General features: G+C 40.9%; 1 protein-coding gene across 4 annotated transcripts in view; it reads right to left on the minus strand.

Moving 5' to 3' along the window:
* LOC126236246 (DNA polymerase delta catalytic subunit) overlaps positions 1 to 27065 on the minus strand; it is a 184892-nt gene that overhangs the window by 60465 nt on the left and 97362 nt on the right. The gene's annotated exons all lie outside the window — the stretch shown is intronic.

Here is a 27065-nt window from a genome sequence, read left to right on the forward strand (position 1 = left end):
GTGTCTCCAGTCCCCCCCCCCCCTTCCACAGAGTGTATTTACCAAAAGTATGTACATTGTGATAATGTTTGTAAACAAAGATTGCTAGTAGGTCTCTGTGTGCACGAATACCAAGTAACAAGTGGTGTACTCCTAAATTGTTTTTTGGGGGATCAGCAGTATCAGAATTAGATGTGATGCCCCAGGAAATCAGCTTTTGAACTAGTCCGGTGGGGTAATTGCATCCTATGAAGGCTAAGGTGAGAATGGTGGTGTATTGCTGTATGAAGTCTGCATCTGCACAAATATGTTTGCCTCTGATACCAAGGCTGTATGGTAAGGAACATTTGACATGGAAAGGATGGCAACTGTCCAAATATAAGTATGGTTGTTCGTTATAGCTTTAATGTGGATGGAAGTGTGCAGCTGGCCTCCAGTGAGGATGAGAACAATATCAAGAAAAGTGGCATGGGATTCGGAATAGGACCATGTGAAATTTAATTGGGAGATTGCATTTAGAGAATTTTAACAGATCAGTGTCACCATGAGTCCATATGGCAAAGATGTCATCAACATATCTAACCAAACCAGGGGCTGAAGGCTTATGGATCACAGGAAAGCCCCCTCCAAGCAACCCATGAAAAGGTTAGCATTGGAAGGAGGTGTCATCCTGGTTCCCATGGCCATACCCCTGACTTGTTTGTTAAGTCTGCCCCTCAAATGTGAAGTAGTAGTTGGTAAGTATAAAATTGATTAAGATGAGAAGAAAGGAAGTTGTAGGTTTGGAATCAGGTGGGTGCTGTCTGAGGAAATGTTCAGCAGCAGACAGATTTCTGCCCATGTATACAGGCCTACTGTTAGTGACAAATTTGCATGTAACAATTCCACTGTGATTTGTGAATTTGTCTACGACAATTTGTTTACTGTTCACTACCTTCCAGGCCTTTTCCTGATGTCTTTCACTGATTTAATTGCAAATTTGACAGCTATTTTCTTTTCTACCCTCCATCTACCTTCTTTATATGTAATTCTTTCACATTTTTTTGTGTTTATTTTTTGCCTAACTGCTCTGATTGATTGTTACTGCTGTCTCCTACATTACTTTATTTGCCAAACACAGTAGTTTAAATTTTCTGCTATGACTTCCTCTTTCTTTTAGCCCAGTTTTTAAAATTTATCTCTTTTCATAACTTTCCCTACCAATTTTTTTCTTATAATTTTTTCGTATCATACAGGCCACATATCTGCTGAGAAATTCTCACCCACTCATTATCTCTCTTTAATCCTTGCTGTTCTCACAAATTTCATACAAATTTTTTCTGATCCTTTTCTTGCTTCTCTTCTGCTTTTTTTATCTTTTTCCACACTCTGCTTCTCTTTTTGCCACTCCCACCATGCCTTACACTCCTCTCTTGCCATAAACTACATCTGTTATTTTCAAAAACATGATTTTGCACTATCAAAATTGAGGTTCCACATTTGTTTCTTGAAACTTGCTTGCCCCTTGATGTTACTCCCAAAGACCTAACATTGAAAGTCCCTGTTTCTGGATGTAATCTTACTCTACAACAACCTCTTTTACAGTTTCAAATACAGCAATTCTTGCATTTACCCAGCTAATCTGTGACCTATATATGCCTCGTCTGCCTATTTCCACTTCACCAGACTTCTCTCCTTCTACAACATCCTGCAGTTATCTGCCTCTCTTGTTTCCCTGGGTGATATCTGCCAAACCAACTTCAAACTGCAACAACATATCAGATTCACATAAAATATTATCCCACTTTTTCCTAAACTACCCGAACATGGTTTTTTTCTCTTCCTGTCCTTCTGCAGCACTGTCTCCTACAAACCAAGCTTGGCCAACCTCCTTAATGTCACACAGCCTTAACACCTGCCTCCCAGACCAGTAATGACTCAATCACAAGAACCAATTACAACAGTGCAGTGTTCTCAACCTCTTGTCTAAAGCAAACTCCCTCCTGAATCATCTGCATTATCTAAGAGTCTCACTGTCAGCATTGAACCTGCATTTAATCATGCTGCTTTGGCGAAGAACCTACTTTCCTTTGCATGTAATGTCAACTGAAAATATCACTTTGCTACCCAATCTCAAAACCTTTCCAACCACAAACCTCACACTGAGCCCTGCCTTGAACATTTACAGTCATGATCCCAACTTGATCCACCATCACTCGCTCAAAATCATCCCTTACAAGCCTTCCAAGAATTCCTCAAATCCAGCATTCCCTCACAAACCTTCGTAAGGTCCTTACAACATGACCCTACCTAACCAGTCTTCTGCTGAACTTCAGCCTCTTCACTCACTAAAAGCTGATGACTTCATCATTATCTTCCCAGCAGAAAAGGGATCTACCACTGTGGTACTTGATAAACAGGAGTATGTAAATGAATGTCTACATGAGCTGTCTGACACCTCTACATATAGCATCTGCCATCAAGGTCCCATTCCTGTGATTCAAACCGACCCACAGCCCCTCCTTACAACCTCAGGCCTCTCACAAGGATTAACACCTCAATCCAAAGAACTCCTTGCCTCCGCCCAAACCACACACCCCCACCTTTTACCTTCTTCCTAAGCTCCACAAACCCGTCCCGAGGGAAACATTCCACGTGGGACAAATATATCTAAAAACAAAGATGATGTGACTTACCGAGCGAAAGCGCTGGCAGGTCGATAGACACACAAACAAACACAAACACACACACAAAATTCAAGCTTTCGCAACAAACTGTTGCCTCATCAGGAAAGAGGGAAGGAGAGGGAAAGACGAAAGGATGTGGGTTTTAAGGGAGAGGGTAAGGAGTCATTCCAATCCCGGGAGCGGAAAGACTTACCTTAGGGGGAAAAAGGACAGGTATACACTCGCACACACACACACATATCCATCCGCACATACACAGACACAAGCAGACATTTGTAAAGGCAAAGAGTTTGGCCAGAGATCTCAGTCGAGGCGGAAGTACAGAGGCAAAGATGTTGTTGAAAGACAAGTGAGGTATACTGAAGGGCAAGTTCCCATCTCCGGAGTTCTGACAGGTTGGTGTTAGTGGGAAGTATCCAGATAACCCGGACGGTGTAACACTGTGCCAAGATGTGCTGGCCGTGCACCAAGGCATGTTTAGCCACAGGGTGATCCTCATTACCAACAAACACTGTCTGCCTGTGTCCATTCATGCGAATGGACAGTTTGTTGCTGGTCATTCCCACATAGAAAGCTTCACAGTGTAGGCAGGTCAGTTGGTAAATCACGTGGGTGCTTTCACACGTGGCTCTGCCTTTGATCGTGTACACCTTCCGGGTTACAGGACTGGAGTAGGTGGTGGTGGGAGGGTGCATGGGACAGGTTTTACACCAGAGGCGGTTACAAGCTTCAAGGAGCTTCAAGGAATCCTCAGAACCTTAGGCCCCCTACAAAACCTTTCACCTGACTCCATCAACCTCCTGACCCCACCAACATCCCGCACCCCTATCTTCTACCCTCTTCCTAAAATTCACAAACCCAATCATCCCGGCCGTCCCATTGTAGCTGGCTACCAAGCCCCCACAGAACGTATCTCTGCCTACATAGATCAACACCTTCAACCCATTACATGCAGTCTCCCATCCTTCATCAAAGACACCAACAACTTTCTCGAACACCTGGAATCCCTACCCAGTCTGTTACCCCAGAAACCATCCTTGTAACCATTGATGCCACTTCCTTATACACAAATATTCCGCACGTCCAGGGCCTCGCTGCGATGGAGCACTTCCTTTCACGCCGATCACCTGCCACCCTACCAAAAACCTCTTTCCTCACTACCTTAGCCAGCTTCATCCTGACCCACAACTTCTTCACTTTCGAAGGCCAGACATACCAACAATTAAAGGGAACAGCCATGGGCACCAGGATGGCCTGCTCGTACCCCAACCTATTCATGGGTCGCTTAGAGGAAGCCTTCTTGGTTACCCAGGCCTGCCAACCCAAAGTTTGGTACAGATTTATCGATTACATCTTCATGATCTGGACTCACAGTGAAGAAGAACTCCAGAATTTCCTCTCCAACCTCAACTCCTTTGGTTCTATCAGATTGACCTGGTCCTACTCCAAATCCCATGCCACTTTCCTTGACGTTGACCTCCACCTGTCCAGTGGCCAGCTTCACACGTCCGTCCACATCAAACCCACCAACAAGCAACAGTACCTCCATTATGACAGCTGCCACCCATTCCACATCAAACGGTCCCTTCCCTACAGCATAGGTCTTCGTGGCAAACGAATCTGCTACAGTCCGGAATCCCTGAACCATTACACCAACAACCTGAAAACAGCTTTTGCATCCCGCAACTACCCTCCCGACCTGGTACAGAAGCAAATAACCAGAGCCACTTCCTCATCTCCTCAAACCCAGAACCTCCCACAGAAGAACCGCAAAAGTGCCCCACTTGTGACAGGATACTTTCCAGGACTGGATCAGACTCTGAATGTGGCTCTCCAGCAGGGATACGACTTCCTCAAATCCTGCCCTGAAATGAGATCCATCCTTCACGAAATCCTCCCCACTCCACCAAGAGTGTCTTTCCGCCGTCCACCTAACCTTCGTAACCTCTTAGTTCATCCCTATGAAATCCCCTAACCACCTTCCCTACCCTTTGGCTCCTACCCTTGTAACCGCCCCCGGTGTAAAACCTGTCCCATGCACCCTCCCACCACCACCTACTCCAGTCCTGTAACCCGGAAGGTGTACACGATCAAAGGCAGAGCCACGTGTGAAAGCACCCACGTGATTTACCAACTGACCTACCTACACTGTGAAGCTTTCTATGTGGGAATGACCAGCAACAAACTGTCCATTCGCATGAATGGACACAGGCAGAGAGAGAGAGAGAGAGAGAGAGAGAGAGTGTGGGGGGGGACATTCAACATGGGAAAAATATATCTAAAAACAAAGATGATGTGACTTACCGAACGAAAGTGCTGGCAGGTCAATAGACACACAAACAAACACAAACATACACACGAAATTCAAGGTTTCGCAACAAACTGTTGCTTCATCAGGAAAGAGGGAAGGAGAGGACAAGACGAAAGGATATGGGTTTTAAGGAAGATGGTAAGGAGTCATTCCAGTCCCGGGAGTGGGAAGACTTACTTTGGGGGAAAAATGGACAGGTATACACTCGCACACACACACACATATCCATCCGCACATACAGTGGGAAGTATCCAGATAACCCGGACGGTGTAACACTGTGCCCAGATGTGCTGTCTGTGCACAAGGCATGTTTAGCCACAGGGTGATCCTCATTACCAACAAACACTGTCTGCCTGTGTCCATTCATGCGAATGGACAGTTTGTTGCTGGTCATTCCCACATAGAAAGCTTCGCAGTGTAGGCAGGTAAGTTAGTAAATCACGTGGGTGCTTTCACATGTGGCTCTGCCTTTGATCGTGTACACCTTCCGGGTTACAGGACTGGAGTAGGTGGTGGTGGGAGGGTGCATGGGACAGATTTTACACCGGGGGCGGTTACAAGGGTAGGAGCCAGAGGGTAGGGAAGGTGGTTAAGGGATTTCATAGGGATGAACGAAGAGGTTACGAAGGTTCCACAAACCACCTTCCCTACCCTCTGGCCCAACCATTTCCTAGATTGTCTGAAATCTGTGTCTGTCCCACTCCCACCCCACACCTCACTTGTCACCACTGATGCCACCTTCCTCTATACAATCATCCCCAATGTACATGGTCTACCTGCTGCTGAATATTTCCTTAGTCATTGCCCATATTGTTCCAAGCCTATGACTTTCTTCCCGCTCTTCCCAATCAACGTTATACTTGCCAACCATTACTTCACCTCTGAGGGAGGGACATACATACAAACAGATAAGGGGTTCAACCATGTGAACCAGGATGACTCTTTTGTGTGCTAACCTTTTCATTGGCCACTTGGAGGGTGCTTTCTTGGGATCCATAAGCCTTCAGCCCCTGGTTTGGTTTAGATACACTGATGGCATCTTTGCCACATGGAGTCATGGTGAGGTTGACCTGTTAAAATATCCTGGAATCTCTATAAACATTCACCCAATTAAATCTCACATGGCCCTATTCTAAGTCCCAGGTCACTTTTCTTGATTTTAATCTCAACTTCACCAAAAGCCATTTACACACTTCTGTTCACATTAAACCCTAGTAACAAACAACATTACTTACATTTCGACAGTTGCCATCCCTTCCATATTGGATCAGATGCAGACTCATCACCATACTCAATTCAGTCTTCACTGGATGCAATTACCCCACCGGCCTAGTTTGAAAGCAGATTTCCCAGGCCATCACAGCTAATACTGATACTGTTGATCCCTCCAAAAAACAACTTATGGAGTACACCACTTGTCACCCACTATTATCCTGGTCTTGAATGTATCAATCAGGTACTTCAACAAGGCCATGACTTCCTAAAATCAGCGTTGAAATGAGGTCCATTGAGTCTGAAATTTTGCCCACCACACCTAGCATAGTTTTTTATTGTTCTCCCAATCTCTACAATATCCTTGTCGGACTCTATACTGCCCCTGCACACATCTCCCTGCCCTGTGGCTCCTACCCCTGTGACAGGCCATACTGCACAACTTGCCCTGTGCACCCTCCTACCTGCCCTGTAACTGGCAAAGCATACTATCAAAGAGAGAGCCACCTATGAAACAACGCGTCATATATCAGCTGTTATAACATTGTTTGGCCTTTTACATAGGCATGACAACTACCAAGTTACCAATTATGATGAATGGGCATAGGTAACACACATGGCAACACACAATATCCTGTTGCAGAGCATACACCACAACATGACAGTCATGGCCTTGGTGCCTGTTTCACCACACGAGCCATATGGATTGCTCCCCAGACGCCAGTTTCTCAGTATCCGCAGGTGGGAACTGGCCAGAATGTGATTTGAAACACACACTATAGAGAACTGAATATGGCTTGAAACAACAGCTAGGTTGCAGATACTATTTACACTGTTTGTGACTCCAATTTGTTACATTCTAACTTCACAGCATGAAAGATCGCACCTGTTCTAATCGTGAGCAAGACCCTGAGCTGACGCAAGTGCCTTCACTCAAAACCTCAAAATTAGTGAGTTGTTCAGCCCTGCACTAGGTTATGCTATAACACTCCCTAGGGTTTACTCAAGTCTCTTTTCCATCTGAAGATTTCTCTCCACTGAGAATGACATACTGTGTTCTATTTGCTAGGAACTCATCAATCTACTCACAAAGCAGGCCCAATATTTTGTATGCTCATATTTTGTTCATCAAGTGACAGTGGAGAATTGTTCTGAATGTCTTTTGGAAAATGAGGAACACAGCATCAAGCTGGGCACTGAAATTTACTGCCTTCTGGATCTCACAGATGAACAGAGCAAGATGGGTCTCACTCGGTCTTTGTTTGCAGATGTGCTGTTGGTCCCGACAGAGGAGATTTTAGGTCTCCACATAAGTGATTATATGAGAGCATGAAATGTATTTAAAAAATTCTAAAACAGAGCAACATAAGCAATATAAGCCTAAAATTGGGCACATCTGTTTGACAAGCTTTCTTGAAAATAGGAATGCCCTACACTTTTTCCTATCATTTTGAAAGTTTCGGCTTCAGCAACCTATAGTGTGTGTGTGTGTGTGTGTGTGTGTGTTTTAGAGATAGATAGATAGATAGATAGATAGATAGAGATAGAGAGGGAGAGAGAATGTGCATGTGTGAGCAATGTTTATAACAAAGTAAAGTAACTAAAAAGAGGATACACAGAAGTTACTATTGGCGGGAAGAGGGCAGTCTAAAACAAACTATTGATGATGTAACAGATATCTCAAACAAGCAAACTATCTGTTTGAAGAATGATAGCTGTGTATTTAAATCATGACCTCAGAAAAACTGAAACACCAATAACTTCACTGATTCCATATACTGACCATGAAAAAGTTATACACTCCTGGAAATGGAAAAAAGAACACATTGACACCGGTGTGTCAGACCCACCATACTTGCTCCGGACACTGCGAGAGGGCTGTACAAGCAATGATCACACGCACGGCACAGCGGACACACCAGGAACCGCGGTGTTGGCCGTCGAATGGCGCTAGCTGCGCAGCATTTGTGCACCGCCGCCGTCAGTGTCAGCCAGTTTGCCGTGGCATACGGAGCTCCATCGCAGTCTTTAACACTGGTAGCATGCCGCGACAGCGTGGACGTGAACCGTATGTGCAGTCGACGGACTTTGAGCGAGGGCGTATAGTGGGCATGCGGAAGGCCGGGTGGACGTACCGCCGAATTGCTCAACACGTGGGGCGTGAGGTCTCCACAGTACATCGATGTTGTCGCCAGTGGTCGGCGGAAGGTGCACGTGCCCGTCGACCTGGGACCGGACCGCAGCGACGCATGGATGCACGCCAAGACCGTAGGATCCTACGCAGTGCCATAGGGGACCGCACCGCCACTTCCCAGCAAATTAGGGACACTGTTGCTCCTGGGGTATCGGCGAGGACCATTCGCAACCGTCTCCATGAAGCTGGGCTACGGTCCCGCACACCGTTAGGCCGTCTTCCGCTCACGCCCCAACATCATGCAGCCCGCCTCCAGTGGTGTCGCGACAGGCGTGAATGGAGGGACGAATGGAGACGTGTCGTCTTCAGCGATGAGAGTCGCTTCTGCCTTGGTGCCAATGATGGTCGTATGCGTGTTTGGCGCCGTGCAGGTGAGCACCACAATCAGGACTGCATACGACCAAGGCACACAGGGCCAACACCCGGCATCATGGTGTGGGGAGCGATCTCCTACACTGGCCGTACACCACTGGTGATCGTCGAGGGGACACTGAATAGTGCACGGTACATCCAAACCGTCATCGAACCCATCGTTCTACCATTCCTAGACCGGCAAGGGAACTTGCTGTTCCAACAGGACAATGCACGTCCGCATGTATCCCGTGCCACCCAACGTGCTCTAGAAGGTGTAAGTCAACTACCCTGGCCAGCAAGATCTCCGGATCTGTCCCCCATTGAGCATGTTTGGGACTGGATGAAGCGTTGTCTCACGCGGTCTGCACGTCCAGCACGAACGCTGGTCCAACTGAGGCGTCAGGTGGAAATGGCATGGCAAGCCGTTCCACAGGACTACATCCAGCATCTCTACGATCGTCTCCATGGGAGAATAGCAGCGTGCATTGCTGCGAAAGGTGGATATACACTGTACTAGTGCCGACATTGTGCATGCTCTGTTGCCTGTGTCTATGTGCCTGTGGTTCTGTCAGTGTGATCATGTGATGTATCTGACCCCAGGAATGTGTCAATAAAGTTTCCCCTTCCTGGGACAATGAATTCACAGTGTTCTTATTTCAATTTCCAGAAGTGTATTTGAAAATGCATTGACAGTATATATACACCTGTAACAGTTTATTTTTACCAAATAAAATTGACTTACACTTTTTTTTAGCAAGCAAGAATTTACAGCATTTGAGTTCTAGAATAACATCTCCACACTTTCAAACAAAGATTTTGTAGTTCATAACAAATGGGCTGTGCTTTGTTTTCATGGCAGAAAGAGAAACAACATTGTAGACACATAGCACTCTATTATTATAGAAAAATTTGTCCATTTGCAACTATGCCACACACTGTGCGTAATCATCTAAATTTAAAATGTCAATACATTCATTTTGCAGACAATGACAACAGTCTGCATCTTCAACAGCTCAAATTTCATGAACCAAAGTTGTTCAACATCTCTGTTTCTATGAGAGTCCCTACCAACTGGGACAATAGTTGTTTAGAGGCTGTGCAGCCTGGTCCAGATGTACAAGGAAGTAGATATGCCAATAATGAATGTGTGATGGTGCTGCCTCTTCAGAAGGTGGGGCTGAGGAAGACAAGGAAGAGGAAAAATGCCTGTAAGGCTAATGACTGGGCTGACAAACTGAATCCTTTCAGGATCAGGTGGTGTATAAAACGGATACCTGCAGTGTTATAATGTATTTTTAATGACTGTAAGACGTTATGAACCACGCACCTTAATTTTTAAGCAACTTTCTACCAATTTATTATTAGATTGCAAAGCCAGACAAAAAATCTTAGTTAATAAAGTCGAAGTGACTTTTAAAATTCCTGAAAAATTGACACCTGAACTTTCTCCTTCTTCCTCTTCCTCTTCGTCATCATCCTTGTCCTCCTCATATATACGATGGTCTTCATTGCCATCGAGAGTTTTACTTATGCCACAATTCTTGAAAGATTTAACAATAATGTCTTCTCCCACTCTAGACCATGACTGTTTTATCCACTGACATACTTGTTTGATTGTAGGTCATTTTAAAAGCTCACTTCGGCATGAATTCATGTTGTATTTTATCCATCATCCACTTGTTCCATTCCTCTCTCATACACATTTTAAATGGTTTATTTATCAAGACATCAAGAGGTTGCAATTGTGATGTAAGTGCTCCTGGAGTAACAACAAGTTCTATATTTCCCTGTCTCAGTTTATCTTTCACAGTATTTTTCAAACGACTAATAAACTGATCTAGCACAACAAGCAAACTCTTCTTCAATAAAGCACCTTTCCTTCTCTCCCTCACTTTGTTAATTCATAATTTCATACCAGCATTGCCCATAAAACAACAGCACCTGCCCGTATTTCATAAGGCTGGCTTGTTTTGGGCTTGAAAATGAGCACTGGATTAAGTTTATTACTATCTGTAAAACATGAAAGGACAACAATTTCATGTCCACTTATTTTTATAGTTACAGTTTTAGCACTTTTCACGGCAACAGTTCTCTTACTCGGAACATGAAACGTTGACGGAGTTGTGTTCATATTCGCTATCTCGCTTCGTTCAACAGTTTTTCTTTTGACACTGAATAACAAAATGATGGAAAGATAACATTTTCTCTTCATCCTCTTGTGACATTTTCTGAGGTATTTTCGTTTTGGTTCACATGCTAGATCCATGACACTTCATAAACCTGTAGCACAAACCAACACCACCTGTAAAGTCTGTTAAGTTCCACTGCAGCGCTAGCTTATGAGTGTGTATTTGAATCACCTTTGTATTAATTCCAATGCCACTTTCATGGTGTCCTTGAATCCATTTCAATATGTTACCTTCTAATTTTGGCCATTTTGCATTCAGTCCTCTGCACAATTAGTCTTCCTCATTTTTTTTGGTTCTTCTTTACTCAGCCACCAATTGCGAATTGTGAACTTTTATTTGTGTAATTATCATATTTAAAGTTAGTTTTAAATGATTACAGGAGCTAAAGCATTTAAAAGTATGGAAAATTTACAAGTTGGGGAAACTCAGGAACCGGCTATGGCCATGAAAGTTAGCAAAGAGGTTCCTGACTGGGCTGAGTTGATAAATTTAATCAAAGCTCAGAGTCTGCAATTAAATGATCAAAGTGCAACTCTAAGTCAATTACACACCCAGACTGAAGCTTTAAACGCCAAAGTCGACTCTCAAAGTAAAGAATTTAGTAATCTATGTGAAGGCATGGGTGCTTTGAAGACTGAATTTGACACTGTTAAGTACTAAAGTAGAGAATTTAAAAATAGATTTAAAAAACGAGATGACAGATTCTTTAAACACTCATATAAATCTTATGTTTGCTGATCTTAGTCAGAAACAGAATGACAATTTGCAAGATTTATCAAAAAGGTTAGAACTGGACACTGAGAACAAATGTAACAATGTAGAATCAGAACTTACTGGAAAGTTAGGATCTTTTGAAAATACGTGAAACATTAAATATAATGATGTAAGACATGGGTTGTATACTTTGCAAGAGAGTGTAGATAAGCAGAATGAGTTAATGCCAATCATTCAACCGCAAATTACAGGTGTCAGTACACGGGCAGACAATGTAGAAAGGAATTTCAAAGAGAAAATAGCAAACTCTGATATTATAAATGTACACTACTTTACTGTATGATTAAATGATGATGGCGTCCTCTTGGGTAAAATATTCCGGAGGTAAAATAGTCCCCCATTCGGATCTCCGGGTGGGGACTACTCAAGAGGACGTCGTTATCAGGAGAAAGAAACCTGGCATTCTACGGATTGGAGCGTGGAATGTCAGATCCCTTAATCGGGCAGATAGGTTAGAAAATTTAAAAAGGGAAATGGATAGGTTAAAGTTAGATATAGTGGGAATTAGTGAAGTTCGGTGGCAGGAGGAACAAGACTTTTGGTCAGGTGATTACAGGGTTATAAATACAAAATCAAATAGGGGTAATGCAGGAGTAGGTTTAATAATGAATAAAAAAATAGGAGTGCGGGTTAGCTACTACAAACAGCATAGTTAACGCATAATTGTGGCCAAGATAGATACAAAGCCCATGCCTACTACAGTAGTACAAGTTTATATGCCAACTAGCTCTGCAGATGATGAAATGTATGACGAGATAAAAGAAATTATTCAGGTAGTGAAGGGAGACGAAAATTTAATAGTCATGGGTGACTGGAATTCGTCAGTAGGAAAAGGGAGAGAAGGAAACATAGTAGGTGAATATGGATTGGGGGGAAGAAATGAAAGAGGAAGCCGCCTTGTAGAATTTTGCACAGAGCATAACTTAATCATAGCTAACACTTGGTTCAAGAATCATAAAAGAAGGTTGTATACCTGGAAGAATCCTGGAGATACTAAAAGGTATCAGATAGATTATATAATGGTAAGATAGAGATTTAGGAACCAGGTTTTAAATTTTAAGACATTTCCAGGGGCAGATGTGGATTCTGACCACAATCTATTGGTTATGAACTGCCGATTGAAACTGAAGAAACTGCAAAAAGGTGGGAATTTAAGGAGATGGGACCTGGATAAACTGAAAGAACCAGAGGTTGTAGAGAGTTTCAGGGAGAGCATAAGGGAACAATTGACAGGAATGGGGGAAAGAAATACAGTAGAAGAAGAATGGGTAGCTCTGAGGGATGAAGTAGTGAAGGCAGCAGAGAATCAAGTAGGTAAAAAGACGAGGGCTAATAGAAATCCTTGGCTAACAGAAGAAATATTGAATTTAATTGATGAAAGGAGAAAATATAAAAATGCAGTAAATGAAGCAGGCAAAAAGGAATACAAACGTCTCAAAAATGAGTTTGACAGGAAGTGCAAAATGGCTAAGCAGGGATGGCTAGAGGAGAAATGTAAGGATGTAGAGGCTTGTCTCACTAGGGGTAAGATAGATACTGCCTACAGGAAAATTAAAGAGACCTTTGGAGAGAAGAGAACCACTTGTATGAATATCAAGAGCTCAGATGGCAACCCAGTTCTAAGCAAAGAAGGGAAGGCAGAAAGGTGGAAGGAGTATATAGAGGGTTTATACAAGGGCGATGTACTTGAGGACAATATTATGGAAATGGAAGAGGATGTAGATGAAGATGAAATTGGAGATAAGATACTGCGTGAAGAGTTTGACAGAGCACTGAAAGACCTGAGTCGAAACAAGGCCCCGGGAGTAGACAACATTCCATTAGAACTACTGATGGCCTTGGGAGAGCCAGTCATGACAAAACTCTACCATCTGGTGAGCAAGATGTATGAGACAGGCGAAATACCCATAGACTTCAAGAAGAATATAATAATTCCAATCCCAACGAAAGCAGGTGTTGACAGATGTGAAAATTACCGAACTATCAGTTTAATAAGTCACAGCTGCAAAATACTAACGCGAATTCTTTACAGACGAATGGAAGAACTGGTAGAAGCGGACCTTGGGGAAGATCATTTTGGATTCCGTAGAAATGTTGGAACACGTGAGGCAATACTAACGTTACGACTTATCTTAGAAGAAAGATTAAGAAAAGGCAAACCTACGTTTCTAGCATTTGTAGACTTAGAGAAAGCTTTTGACAATGTTAACTGGAATACTCTCTTTCAAATTCTGAAGGTGGCAGGGGTAAAATACAGGGAGCGAAAGGCTATTTACAATTTGTACAGAAACCAGATGGCAGTTATAAGACTCGAGGGACATGAAAGGGAAGCAGTGGTTGGGAAGGGAGTGAGACAGGGTTTTAGCCTCTCCCCGATGTTATTCAATCTGTATATTGAGCAAGCAGTAAAGGAAACAAAAGAAAAATTCGGAGTAGGTATTAAAATTCATGGAGAAGAAGTAAAAACTTTGAGGTTCGCCAATGACATTGTAATTCTGTCAGAGACAGCAAAGAACTTGGAAGAGCAGTTGAATGGAATGGACAGTGTCTTGAAAGGAGGATATAAGATGAACATCAACAAAAGCAAAACGGGGATAATGGAATGTAGTCAAATTAAATCAGGTGATGCTGAGGGAATTAGATTAGGAAATGAGACACTTAAAGTAGTAAAGGAGTTTTGCTATTTAGGAAGTAAAATAACTGATGATGGTCGAAGTAGAGAGGATATAAAATGTAGACTGGCAATGGCAAGGAAATCGTTTGTGAAGAAGAGAAATTTGTTAACATCGAGTATAGATTTAAGTGTAAGGAAGTCGTTTCTGAAAGTATTTGTATGGAGTGTAGCCATGTATGGAAGTGAAACATGGACGATAACCAGTTTGGACAAGAAGAGAATAGAAGCTTTCGAAGTGTGGTGCTACAGAAGAATGCTGAAGATAAGGTGGGTAGATCACGTAACTAATGAGGAGGTATTGAATAGGATTGGGGAGAAGAGAAGTTTGTGGCACAACTTGACTAGAAGAAGGGATCGGTTGGTAGGACATGTTTTGAGGCATCAAGGGATCACAAATTTAGCATTGGAGGGCAACGTGGAGGGTAAAAATCGTAGAGGGAGACCAAGAGATCAATACACTAAGCAGATTCAGAAGGATGTAGGTTGCAGTAGGTACTGGGAGATGAAGAAGCTTGCACAGGATAGAGTAGCATGGAGAGCTGCATCAAACCAGTCTCAGGACTGAAGACCACCACAACAACAACAACAACAACAACAACAACTACTACTACTACTACTACTACTACTACTACTACTGGCCATTAAAATTGCTACACCACAAAGGTGACGTGCTATAGACGTGAAATTTAACCGACAGGAAGAAGATGCTGTGATATGCAAATGATTAGGTTTTCAGAGCATTCACAAGGTTGGTGCCGGTGGCGACACATACAATGTGCTGGCATGAGGAAAGTTTCCAACCGATTTCTCACACACAAACAGCAGTTGACCAGCGTTGCCTGGTGAAATGTTGCTGTGGTGCCTCGTGCAAGGAGGAGAAATGTGTACCATCACGTTTCCGACTGATAAAGGTCAGATTGTAGCCTATTGCGATTGCGGTTTATCGTATCGTGACATTGCTAATCGCGTTGGTCGAGATCCAATGACTGTTAGCAGAATATGGAATCGGTGGGTTCAGGAGGGTAATACGGGATGCCGTGTTGGATCCCAACGGCCTCGTATCACTAGCAGTCGAGATGACAGTCATCTTATCCGCATGGCTGTAGTGGATCGTGCAGCCACGTCTGAATCCCTCAGTCAACAGATGGGGACATTTGCAAGACAACAACCATCTGCACGAACAGTTCGACGACGTTTGCAGCAGCATGCACTATCAGCTCGGTGACCGTGGCTGCGGTTACCCTTGATGCTGCATCACAGAGATGAGTGCCTGCGATGGCGTACTCAACGACGAACCTGTGTGCACGAATGGCAAAACATCATTTTTTCGGATGAATCCAGTTTCTGTTTACAGCATCGTGATGGTCGCATCCGTGTTTGGCGACATCACGGTGAACGCACATTGGAAGCGTGTATTCGTCATCGCCATACTGGCATATCACCCAGCGTGATGGTATGGGGTGCCATTGGTTACATGTCTTGGTCACCTCTTGTTCGCATTGACAGCACTTTGAACAGTGGACGTTACATTTCGGATGTGTTACGACCCATGGCTCTACCCTTCATTCGATCCCTGCGAAACCATACATTTCAGCAGGATAATGCACGACCGCATGTTGCAGGTCCTGTACAGGCCTTTCTGGATACAGAAAATGTTCGACTGTTGCCCCGGCCAGCACATTCTCCAGATCTCTCATCAACTGCAAACGTCTGGTCAATGGTGGCCGAGCAACTGGTTCGTCACAATACGCCAGTCACTACTCTTGATGAACTGTGGTATCTGTTGAAACTGCATGGGCAGCTGTACCTGTACACGCCATCCAAGTTCTGTTTGCTTCAATGCCCAGACTTATCAAGGTCGTTATTACGGCCAGAGGTGGTTGTTCTGGGTACTGATTTCTCAGGATCTATGCACCCAAATTGCGTGAAAATGTAATCACATGTCAGCTCTAGTATAATATATTTGTCCAATGAATACCCGTTTATCATCTGCATTTCTTCTTGGTGTAGCAATTTTAATGGCCAGTAGTGTAATTAGTTTGGAGGAAAAATTCGGGGAAATTATAGATAAAAAGTCACCGAGAGAATAACATCCGGGAACGTATCACCTATTCCTTCTTCCAAACTTTATGATACCAGGAAGGGTATAGAAGACCTGTGGAGAGAATTTAAGCTTATTCAAGACAAAGTAGAAAAAAGGGTAACTTCACCTAATGTGGTAGTAACTAGTGAAGCAGTGAATGATTTGCAATGGGGAGCTAATGCAGGGTTATTGATACAATTCCCTAAATTTAAGCCGGATGGAGACGTACATCTGACGCATTTCTTAAAAAGGTTTAACCAAGCGTTACCAAAAAATTGGGAAGATCCTAAGACAATCGAATTTGCTGTGGGGTACCCTCTAGGGGAAGCCTCAGAATGGGGAACAGTAAATATTGAGAATTTTTCCTTCTGTGAAGACTTTCAAAAGAGATTTAAAGAGAAATACTGTCAGTGCTCAAGAGAAGTTGATACGAGATCTATGGGACCCAAAATATTATAATAATACTTGGGGTACTATGAGGAAATATTTCGATTGGCATTTAACACGAGCAAAGTATTTAGATAAGCCAATGGAAGAAGAAGGGTTAGTACACATTTTAACTAGGTGATTACCCATCTATGCGAGAAAAGACATCTTATGTAGCGGTTGGAAAATGGTAGAAGAGTTGTTGTCTTTTGTTGACACACTTGATGCAATAAATAGGGACAGCAGGGGAACTTTACACCAAAGTGAAAGTTCGAACTATAAAAGGAATAGTGGAAATAATTTTAAAAGGCACGAGGTAAACTTAGCGAAAATACACCAGTTTAATAAGAAACGTTGCAACGGTAATTATCAAAAGCAGCATCCACATTCAAATTTAGGTCCAGTAACTTCTCAAGAATTTGTACTGAGCAACCAAAAACACAAAATGGGAATGTAGTATCTCAATTCGGTAACCAACCCGTAATTAGTAGTAATGAGGAAAACTTAGTTTGGCCTGGATCCAGAGCCAGGGACCAGGCCGTGGAAATACATTAGGAGGCCGTATTCCATATAAGTATGTTAACTTTACGCACAAAATACCCACAAAGGAATGGTTGCTGCTTGAAGAACCAAGCTTAGCTACAAACAACCCACAACCTATAATAGCAGGGACAGTGGAAACTTCTGAGGTTAACATATTTACAGATTCGGGAAGTGAGGTATCACTCATCTCAAATGCATTTTTTAACTCGCTGCAGAATAAACAGGACTTACCGTTATTGCTGGTGACTGGAATATGCATAATAGGGATAATGGGAACAAAAAGTAAACTCAGGTGAACTGCAGTATTGGAAATATGGTATTTTGTCAAACACTGTTGATAGTAGAAAATATTAATAGAGACATAATGTTTTGTTTAGACTGGTTGTTACAGTTTAAAGCCATCTTAAACTTTGACGAACATCTACTTTGTTTTGGTAAAGGGGACAGTAGATGCTGGACACCTTTTGTGACAAATAGTCACTTTAAGGAACAAACAACTGAATGCCAGTGTCTGTGATTAATGGATACAGCACAATTATCACCAATAATCAATAACGTTGATCAAGGAACACATCGAAATGGTATACAAGACAAAATTAATGAATCCCCAAGATTAACCGATCAACAAGGGTGAGATTTATATAAAATTTTAATAGATTATGAAGTAGTGTTTTCCGACTGTCCAGGTAATATCAGTGACTATATCTGTAAGTTCAAAATCAATGATGTCGCTCCATTCTCTAGCAAACCGTATCCCATACCAATGAGTTTGAAGGAAGCAGTTTGGGATGAGATTAACAAAATGATTGATGATAATATTATAGAATGAAGTTTCAGTGTAATGAATAATCCTCTGGTCATGGTGAAGAAAGATACAAGCGGGGTATGATTAGTCTTATACTCTCGTACATTGAACCGACATATACAGACGGAGAGAGATAACCTGATTAATATTGACAAATTGTTATCCAAATATGAAAAGAAAAGATTCTTTAGCATGATGGATTTGATTGCGGGATATTGGCAGATAAAATTACATCCAGAATCCAAAAAGTATACAGCCTTTTGTTTGATGGAAAATCGTATTTCAATGTACTGTCATTTGGACTTAGTATCTCTGTGTCCGTATTTATGTGTGCATTAGATGAAGCACTAGGGAGAGACTTACTGAAGGATTTGATAATATACACAGATGATATTGTAATAATATCAGCTACTTGGGAGGAACATTGTCTAACTTTGTGCAGACACTGAAAAAATTTAAAGAGAAAGGTATTATGTGAAGCTGTCAAAATTGTTTTTTGGGCACCAAGAATTTGAGTTCTTAGGGCATATTGTAGGGGTACAGGGAATTAGACCAGACCCTGAACGCATAAAAGCTATCAAAGAATGTCCGCACCCCAGAAATGTAGGACAATTAAAAGGATTTATAGGTATGGCCGGATACTATCGACAGTATGTAAGAGGGCAGGAGTTAAATGACCCAAGAATTTTACGTATATTAAAAAAGGGAGTACTGTGGACTTGGGATCAAGATGCAAATGATGCATCTGAAAACGTTAAAAGAGCGCTTGTTGAGGCACCCATATTACATCATCCAGTTACGGGCAAACCGTTTAAAATTTCAACAGATGCATCTGATTATGGTGTTGCTGATTAACTTTTTCAAGGAGAATGGGATCCAAATAATTCAGAACACAGAACCATAGCTTTTGCTAGCTGTAGCCTAAATAACCACAAACTAAATTACAGAGCTACCGAAAAGGAACTATTGGCGATTGTATGGAGCATTCAAAAGTTTCAAATACTAGTATGGGAATCAGATATCCACATTTATACAGATCATCAAGCTTTATCCTTTCTGATGAGTAGTCAATTACTACACAGTAGGTTGATGCAATGGATGGTTTTCCTACAGGAGTACGATATTAAGATACGATATGTAAAAGGTTCCGAAAATATTGTGTCTGATGCTTTACCGAGGCTACCCATAGGAATGGAAGAACTGAAACGTACGGAAGGGTCCGGCGTTATTTTTGCCATTAATTTTATGTCAGCAGAATATCCAAACATAAGGGTAAAGGAAATGGCTCAAAAAATAAGAGAGAATATCCATCATGATCCTTACTTCACAGAAATATTTTCTATGTGTATCCGGAACTCGTTATTTCCTAATCAGTTATGAAAATGGAAAATTATAGATCATAACTTGTTTTGGAGAGACAGCGTAGAATCACAGCGTTGATGTTTATGTATTCCAAAGGTAATGGAAGACGAACTTGCATTGTATGTTCATATGGTATATGGACACTTCGGAATCAAAAAATGTATATCCAATATGAATAAGTTTTATTATTTCAAGAAGTTAGGTCGTAAAACAGCATCTTTGATTAGAGTCTGTGAAACTAGCCAGCAAGTAAAAAGAGAGTAATCCTCATGTGGAATACAGAATGTATCCTGTTATCTGTAAATCATTACACGGCCTTGCAGCAGCAGATTTCTTTGGACCAATTCCACAAGGAAAGGGAGGAGTATCATATATTTTGGTTATCATAGAATGCTGGTCAAAATATGTTAAACTATATCCTACTAAAAGAGCAAATACGCAGATGGTTATACACTGTTTACAACAATACTTTCTAGAAGTAGGTAAACTAAAATGGTTTCTTACGGATAACGGACCACAATTTGTGAGCAACGAATTTAGAGAATCCCTAGTACGGGAAAGTATAATAATCTGTCATCAAATCCGAGTGAATGAGTAATGAAGGAAATTGTGAAATTATATTGTACATACTGCCATGAAAAACATACTTCGTGGGCAATGAAAGTTAAAGACTTTGAACTTATCCTAAATGAATTACCCGATTTATCGACTGGGTTGACACCTTTAGATATTATAGGCAAACCTTTTGTAGGAGAACCTATAATTAAGTATTTTAATTGGCCTGAACAACCCAGTGTCAATTACGAAGTAAATCAGGAAATAGTTTCTAAAAATTTGACTGAAAAGGTTCAACAAAGAGTAAGTAAGCATAATGAAAAAGCTGTGGAACCTCAGTACCAACTCAATGACCTGGTTCTTATAAAACAACATCTTCCCAGCTCGACTCTGAAGAAAGAGACTCTTAAGTTTTTTCAAAAATACGAGGGGCCATAACGGATACAAATGGTGGTCCATCCTAAGACGTTATTTTTCGTAGATCCCCCAACTGGATTAGAAAAGGGGAAATACAATGTAAAGGATGTAAAATTGTATAATCCCCAGGGACGTTGCTTTCGGTGCTTTTTCCAAAATTTCCTGCACCAAATTCCTTTAAAATCTAAAACTATCCTAATAATCTTCCTGCTTTAAAAAAATTGAATATGACCATAAAATAGAGACCAACTTAAGAGAATCATAGAAAATAAAAGTGATATCTACACGAAATAAACTGAATCAAGTACTGTATTTGTGGAACATACAATAAGATGTGACCAGCCGAACAACTGTTATACCATAGTGTATAGATTTTCTATTTTGTGTAGAGTATTTTATATCTTTCATGAGATGTGATATAGATGGGAGGGTTTGTATAAAATTTGAAAGGGGTGGGTATTGTAGCTAAAAGCAAGATTTACAAGAACAGATACATCACAACTAACACAAAACACACATCACACCTTTCAAAGAACTCTCACAAACAAGTGTGTCTGATTCTTCTTCATTTTCTGTTTCCACAAGGTTGCTAGGATTTCCTTTGGGGATCTCAAAGGATGTAGGTGGGACAAGTCCATTCTGTAGGAGATGATTCAACACCAAACCACCTTCGGCGTCTTACTCAAGTAACTGAGAGGTAGGATCTTGGGGAAGGTGGTTGGGAAGGGTTTCCTGTCTTTGGGGCTATCTTCTTTCTCTTCTTCGATCCTGGCAACCCCATCTATCTTTTCCTTTCTTACTTCTCATCTTGAGGACTTTTTTATCTTTTCCCTCTTTCCATAATCATAAATTTCTATCGCTTAAGTCCTTCCTTATTTCCGTGGTTACTAAGGACCTGCATCTTATCTTTAGATAAGAAGGCCAAAGAATCATACTATACAAACACACGTCCGCATATACACAAATATACACTTCTACGCAAACATTAAATTATATAAGACAAAGCATATCACGATGTGAGAACCTCCTGGTGTTGTAGGGGGGAAACGGTGTGTACATAGGGAATTATACAGACATATATATGGGGAGTTGTGACGGTTCTACATCGAATATACATAAGGAGAGGTGCCCATACATAACAAACAACTATAAAATAGTAATGAGTAATGGATAAATAAGAAAAAGGTGTGAACAATGTCAGTGAAATTACAACTCTGATGAACTGAAGGATAGGGGGACGTAAGTGGTACATATAAACATAATATCTATTGAAAGTGTAGAAGTTGAAAGTAGAGGAGGACTCTAGGGAGTGAATGATATATTACAGAATGAATGCAAAGTTTAAAACAGATTTATACCTTTACCAGAAGATCGCCCCCTCGACTGTCACGCTAAAACACTTAGTGTGGCAGGCTAGCAAACAATAGAATAGATACACCTAAATGTCAATTATACATATTTTCTTAGGAAAGGCCACGTGCATACTTAGAGGATTATCTTTGTCAATACTTGGTTTCTAAATCTATATACTACATTCAATAGTTACAGTTTTAATCCTTTTTACACAATTAATATATATTTACATACAGTTTGTTTGAACAAGCTGCTCGCCAGCGCAGTTAATGTCATGCCCATTCCAAAGCTAACCGCATCCACAACACATACACCTTTGGAAGAGAAAGTAAGACAGGCATACACTACGTTGTGCAATAAAGCCAAGATCAGGAAAGAGAAGTATGACAAACATGTTACAAATACACAAACCTATCAGGTTGATGACCTTGTTCTTTTGCGTTCACATCCCAAGTCTACAAAGTTAAAACAACTGAACAGAAAATGGCAGCTATTATATTCAGGTCCTGTCACGGTCGCCAGTTGTATTAGTTAATAAAAAAAAAAAAAAAAAAAAAAAAAAAAAAAAAAAAAAAAAAAATTGTGAGAAGAGTGACCGTGAAAATAGGGGAAAAATGAAACGCAAATTGGACTTTGTATAACAGAAAAGCTATCGGACTTCGTTATTCGGAAAAGCTATTGTTGGGGTGGTCCTTGTGGCGTTTTTGAGCAAAAGTTAAACCAATTTTCACTACAAAAGTTATTGAAAAGAAACAGAGAATAACAGAATGTAACTGACAGGGGGAAGTGGCGTTGACGAGAGATCATCCTTTACCAGATTAACTTATCTTCTTTAGGGCGGCGTCCACGTCTTCAAAAATCTCCTTCATTTCAGCGTGAAAAAATCTGCTCCGAAATCTTGCAATAGTCCAGGGATCACTAATTTATACCAATTAAAATCATCTTGATACTGTATGCAATTTAATTCACTTTGATACTTCCATCCACCGAATTTCTTAATAACTTCCACAATGTCTACACATTACAATCAGATCAAGATTAGCCATTAAGTTTTTACGTCAGCATCCGATCACGTCCGCCTTAAGCTACCGCTATCAAGAGACAATTGAAACGGAATAAAAAACAAAAAAGAGTTAACAATTTTAGTATTTTCTCTCTGCCGTCGAGCGCTCATACCGCTGTGACGGGATATTTTTATCTGAGGGAACGAATGTAGCGCGGCGAAATTCAAAGTCCCGCTACAGAGTGAATGATATATTACAGAATGAATGCAAAGTTTAAAATAGATTTATACCTTTACCAGAAGATACTTAATTATGGTATACATAGAAATGTATATTAGGGTAATGAATCGTGAGGCCTACTCAGAAAGGATAAGGAGGGTGTACCTGGCATTCACTAAGTATAAAGGGCAGATGAACCTACATGGTGATAGGATGATCTGTGGCCTAAAAATAGAGATGTTTTGTACGGGGCGTACCAGCCAAAATGGAAAGAGGAAGTGTTCTCATAAGGTCAACGGACAAGCAAGGAATAGGTGCTGATGCTAGGAGATGGGGACAGTATCGTGACAAGTCACAAATTTTATAGGAATTATTCTTGAAAGTGTAAATCCTATGAATGACTAGCATTATTATGGTTCGCGAAAGTACACGAGTGTCAAAAGAACACTTTCATTTCGCCCAGAGTTCCTCCAAGCTACAATAATGCAAATAGTACATACTAGGAAAAAGGTAGTACAAAAAGATAAGAATAGAAAACAGATTACTCATGTGTCATAAACATCTGAAATTTTCAATTGAAAAAAGGAAATAAAGAAAAGAAAAAGAGTTCTCACAATTTCTAAATATCAGTAAAGCTGACTTAAAGAACGAATAAATGCTCATGTCTTCATAACAAAGTAAAATAAGAAAAGAATAGAGGTACAATAAGCGAAAGATTGTTCCAGACAGGGCAGAGAATTGTTACAGAAAGGAGGGATATGTTTATAAACAAATGTAAAAAAGTAAAGTGTTAACATATGAAATGTTATTATGAATGATATCATTTGAATAATGATTATGTATAAAATATCGCGTGTTCGATCGGGGAGGGGGATGATAAAATCCTACCTACTGCACGCCACGTTTGTGGGTGCACATTTAAAATCAGTCGCGGGAAGAAGGTAGACGCGGCGGTCGAACGGCACCGACAATTACCGCATTTACTCGAATCTAAGCCGCACCTGAAATTTGAGACTCGAAATTCAAGGGGAGAGAAAAGTTTTAGGCCGCATCTCCAAATCGAAACAAAATTGGTCCATTGTAATATGAGACACAATTTAGGTCGAATGAATGACGATACAGCTACAGTAGTTTGGTTCGAGTCGTAAGCTTAGCAGTTAAGCTTTACCAGGTAGCCATTGTTATGCGTCAGGCACTCCGTCCGTATTTATACGGGTACCCTTCTGTAGCGGGACTTTGAATTTCGCCGCGCTACACTTGTTCCCTCAGATAAAAAATATCCCGTCGCAGCGGTATGAGCGCTGGACGGCAGAGAAAATACTAAAATTGTAACTTTTTTTTTTTTGTTTTTCTATTCGTTTCTTGTTTGTCTCTTGACAGCCGAAGCTTAAGGCAGACGTGATCTGATGAAGACGTTAAAAAAGCTTATTAGCTAGTCTTGATCTGATTTTAATGTGTAGACATATTGTGGAAGTTGTTAAGAAATTCGGAGGATGGAAGTAGCGAAGTAAATTAAATTGCATACAGTATCAAGATGATTTTAATTGGTATAAATTAGTGATTCCTGGACGATTGCAAGATTTCGGAGCAGACTTTTCACGCAGAATTGAAGGAGATTTTTGAAGACCTGGACGCCGCACGAAAGAAGACCTGTTAAAGAATGAACTCAAAGCTACGCCATTTCCCCCTGTCAGTTACATTTTGTTGTTCTCTGTTCTTTTTCAAAAATTTTAGTAGCGGAAATTGGTTTAACTTTTGCTCAAAAACGCCACAAGGACCACCCCAACAATAGCTTTTCCGAATAACGAAGTCCGGTAGCTTTTCTGTAATACAAAGTCCGATTTGCTTTTCATTTTTCCCCTTTTTCACAGTCATTTACGATTATAAAACCCCTTTTTTATTCACCATTTCTTCCCACATTTTTAACCTTTTCTTTTTCTTTTCTTATCATTTTCTTTTTTTGTATTAACTACTACAATTGGCGACCGTGACAGGACGCAATTTTCGGATGTGTCGTTTTTGAGCAAATTTGAAACTTTAATTTGTATTTTTTCCCAACAGGGAATAACCAAAAATCCTGAAGTTTAAAGGGTAACGAAAACACCAACTTTATTGTAAAGAATTTTTGTAACTAATTCAATCTGTTTTCTTTTCATGGCATATATTGATGCAAAACTGTTATTGTGAGACCTTTTGGTGATTATCCGATGGAGGTGTATTAAGAAAATCCATATTTTGACGAATAAGATTTACGCAGAAGTGATTGACCAGCCGCTGCAGGACAGAAAATTTAATGGTGAGTCACACAATTATGTTTCATTCAAGCATTCAATAGCCAACTGCAGAATCCATTTTTTCCTTTCCACACATCCTGTAGTTATCTTCTAGACTTTTCAAAATTATGTATCTCTATTGTAGTTTGTGGTAATTATAGTATTGTTGTAGCATGTGAAGATCGTGAATTTGACCGCAAAACAGTCATTTGTTATGAAAAATTTTTGCCCTGCTGCATCTTTCCCAACCATTGTTTGTAATAGAGCAATCATTTACATTGACGAGAAAATATTTCAACCTAAATTTGAGTCAAATCTTTATTAATCAGACTTATATTTTTCCCTTTTGGACTTATGATTATACATCCTATTACAATGGAACGCGGTAAGGTAGAGATAGTTTCAGCAGATGAGTTAAGTGAAGTAGATTCATCTTTCAACCAACAAGAAAGTCCGCATTTCCCTCCATAGACCAGTTCACAGATCAATGCAATGATTTTGCCTCAAACTCGCAACATTTGTGATAGTACACAGATGGCGACTTTAAATGACGAAATGTGGAATGGATGCGAGACTAGACCGTCAGCGTCATTGTTAACATCAATGTCAGAACCGAATATGAGACAAATTCAGCAATGTGGCACAAATCGGACACAAGAGACTGACAAACTGGACCGACTATTAGAGTTATTTGCAGACATGAAACGAGACGTTAGTCAGAAAATTGACGCAAAACTGGACGCACTTGGTCAGGACTTTAAACAAAGGCTAGAGAAAAGCGACGAAAAATTTAACGTATTAAACCGTACTATGAGCGAAAATTTTCAGCGAACGACAAAACAGATGACAGAATTAAATAACACCACTAAAGAGCTCAGCCAGCGAGTCACTAAACAGGAAGAAATTTTGGTTACATTCACACATGAAACAAAAAACAATATCACCCGATGTGAGAATCAGTTAACTCAAATAGTTCATGTGCAGCAGGAAGTGAACACCCGTGTGGAAGAGTTAGCTCAGGCCCACACTTCAGCTAGCTCCACCCAAGAAAAGCTGACTGAAGAAGTGGGAAATATTACCAACAGCTCACAATGGTAGTTCTTGAACAAACCCACCTCAAAGAAAAGATAGAAAAATTAGAAGATCGAGCGGACCTCGCGTCACTAAACAACGACACCAACATGGCCGAAAGAATTGTACACGAATGTAAATTGTGTGACGACTATCTGGACAAAAAAACTTGAAACAATTACACAGGACATACTTTCAAAAACAAAGACACATGTTAAAAATGAGACAAAACACATTGAAGACGAAGTGACAAAATTACGAGACAATGTTGTGCCGTGTTTGGCGATTGGTGCAAACGCATCGTCAGGGAATGACAGAACAGCTAAAACCATGGCTAATGACACAGACAGAACACCTATTGTGGAATCACCTATTTCCAATCAAAATTACAATGTGCCGCTTTCTTTTCCACCAAACGAGCAATATTACGATACGACACCTAGAGTAGCAAGTGACACAAACTACCGTCAATACAGTTATGCCAACCGGCATGGCTGATGACACGTTTGTAAGACATGGGCATTTCCAGACATTTTCCAGTGAGGACAAGCACAAAGTCCACCCTATTGTGTTTATTAGATCATTTGACGGTGTTTTTCCA

The sequence above is a fragment of the Schistocerca nitens genome, chromosome 2, assembly GCF_023898315.1.
Source record: "Schistocerca nitens isolate TAMUIC-IGC-003100 chromosome 2, iqSchNite1.1, whole genome shotgun sequence".
Lineage (NCBI taxonomy): Eukaryota > Metazoa > Arthropoda > Insecta > Orthoptera > Acrididae > Schistocerca > Schistocerca nitens.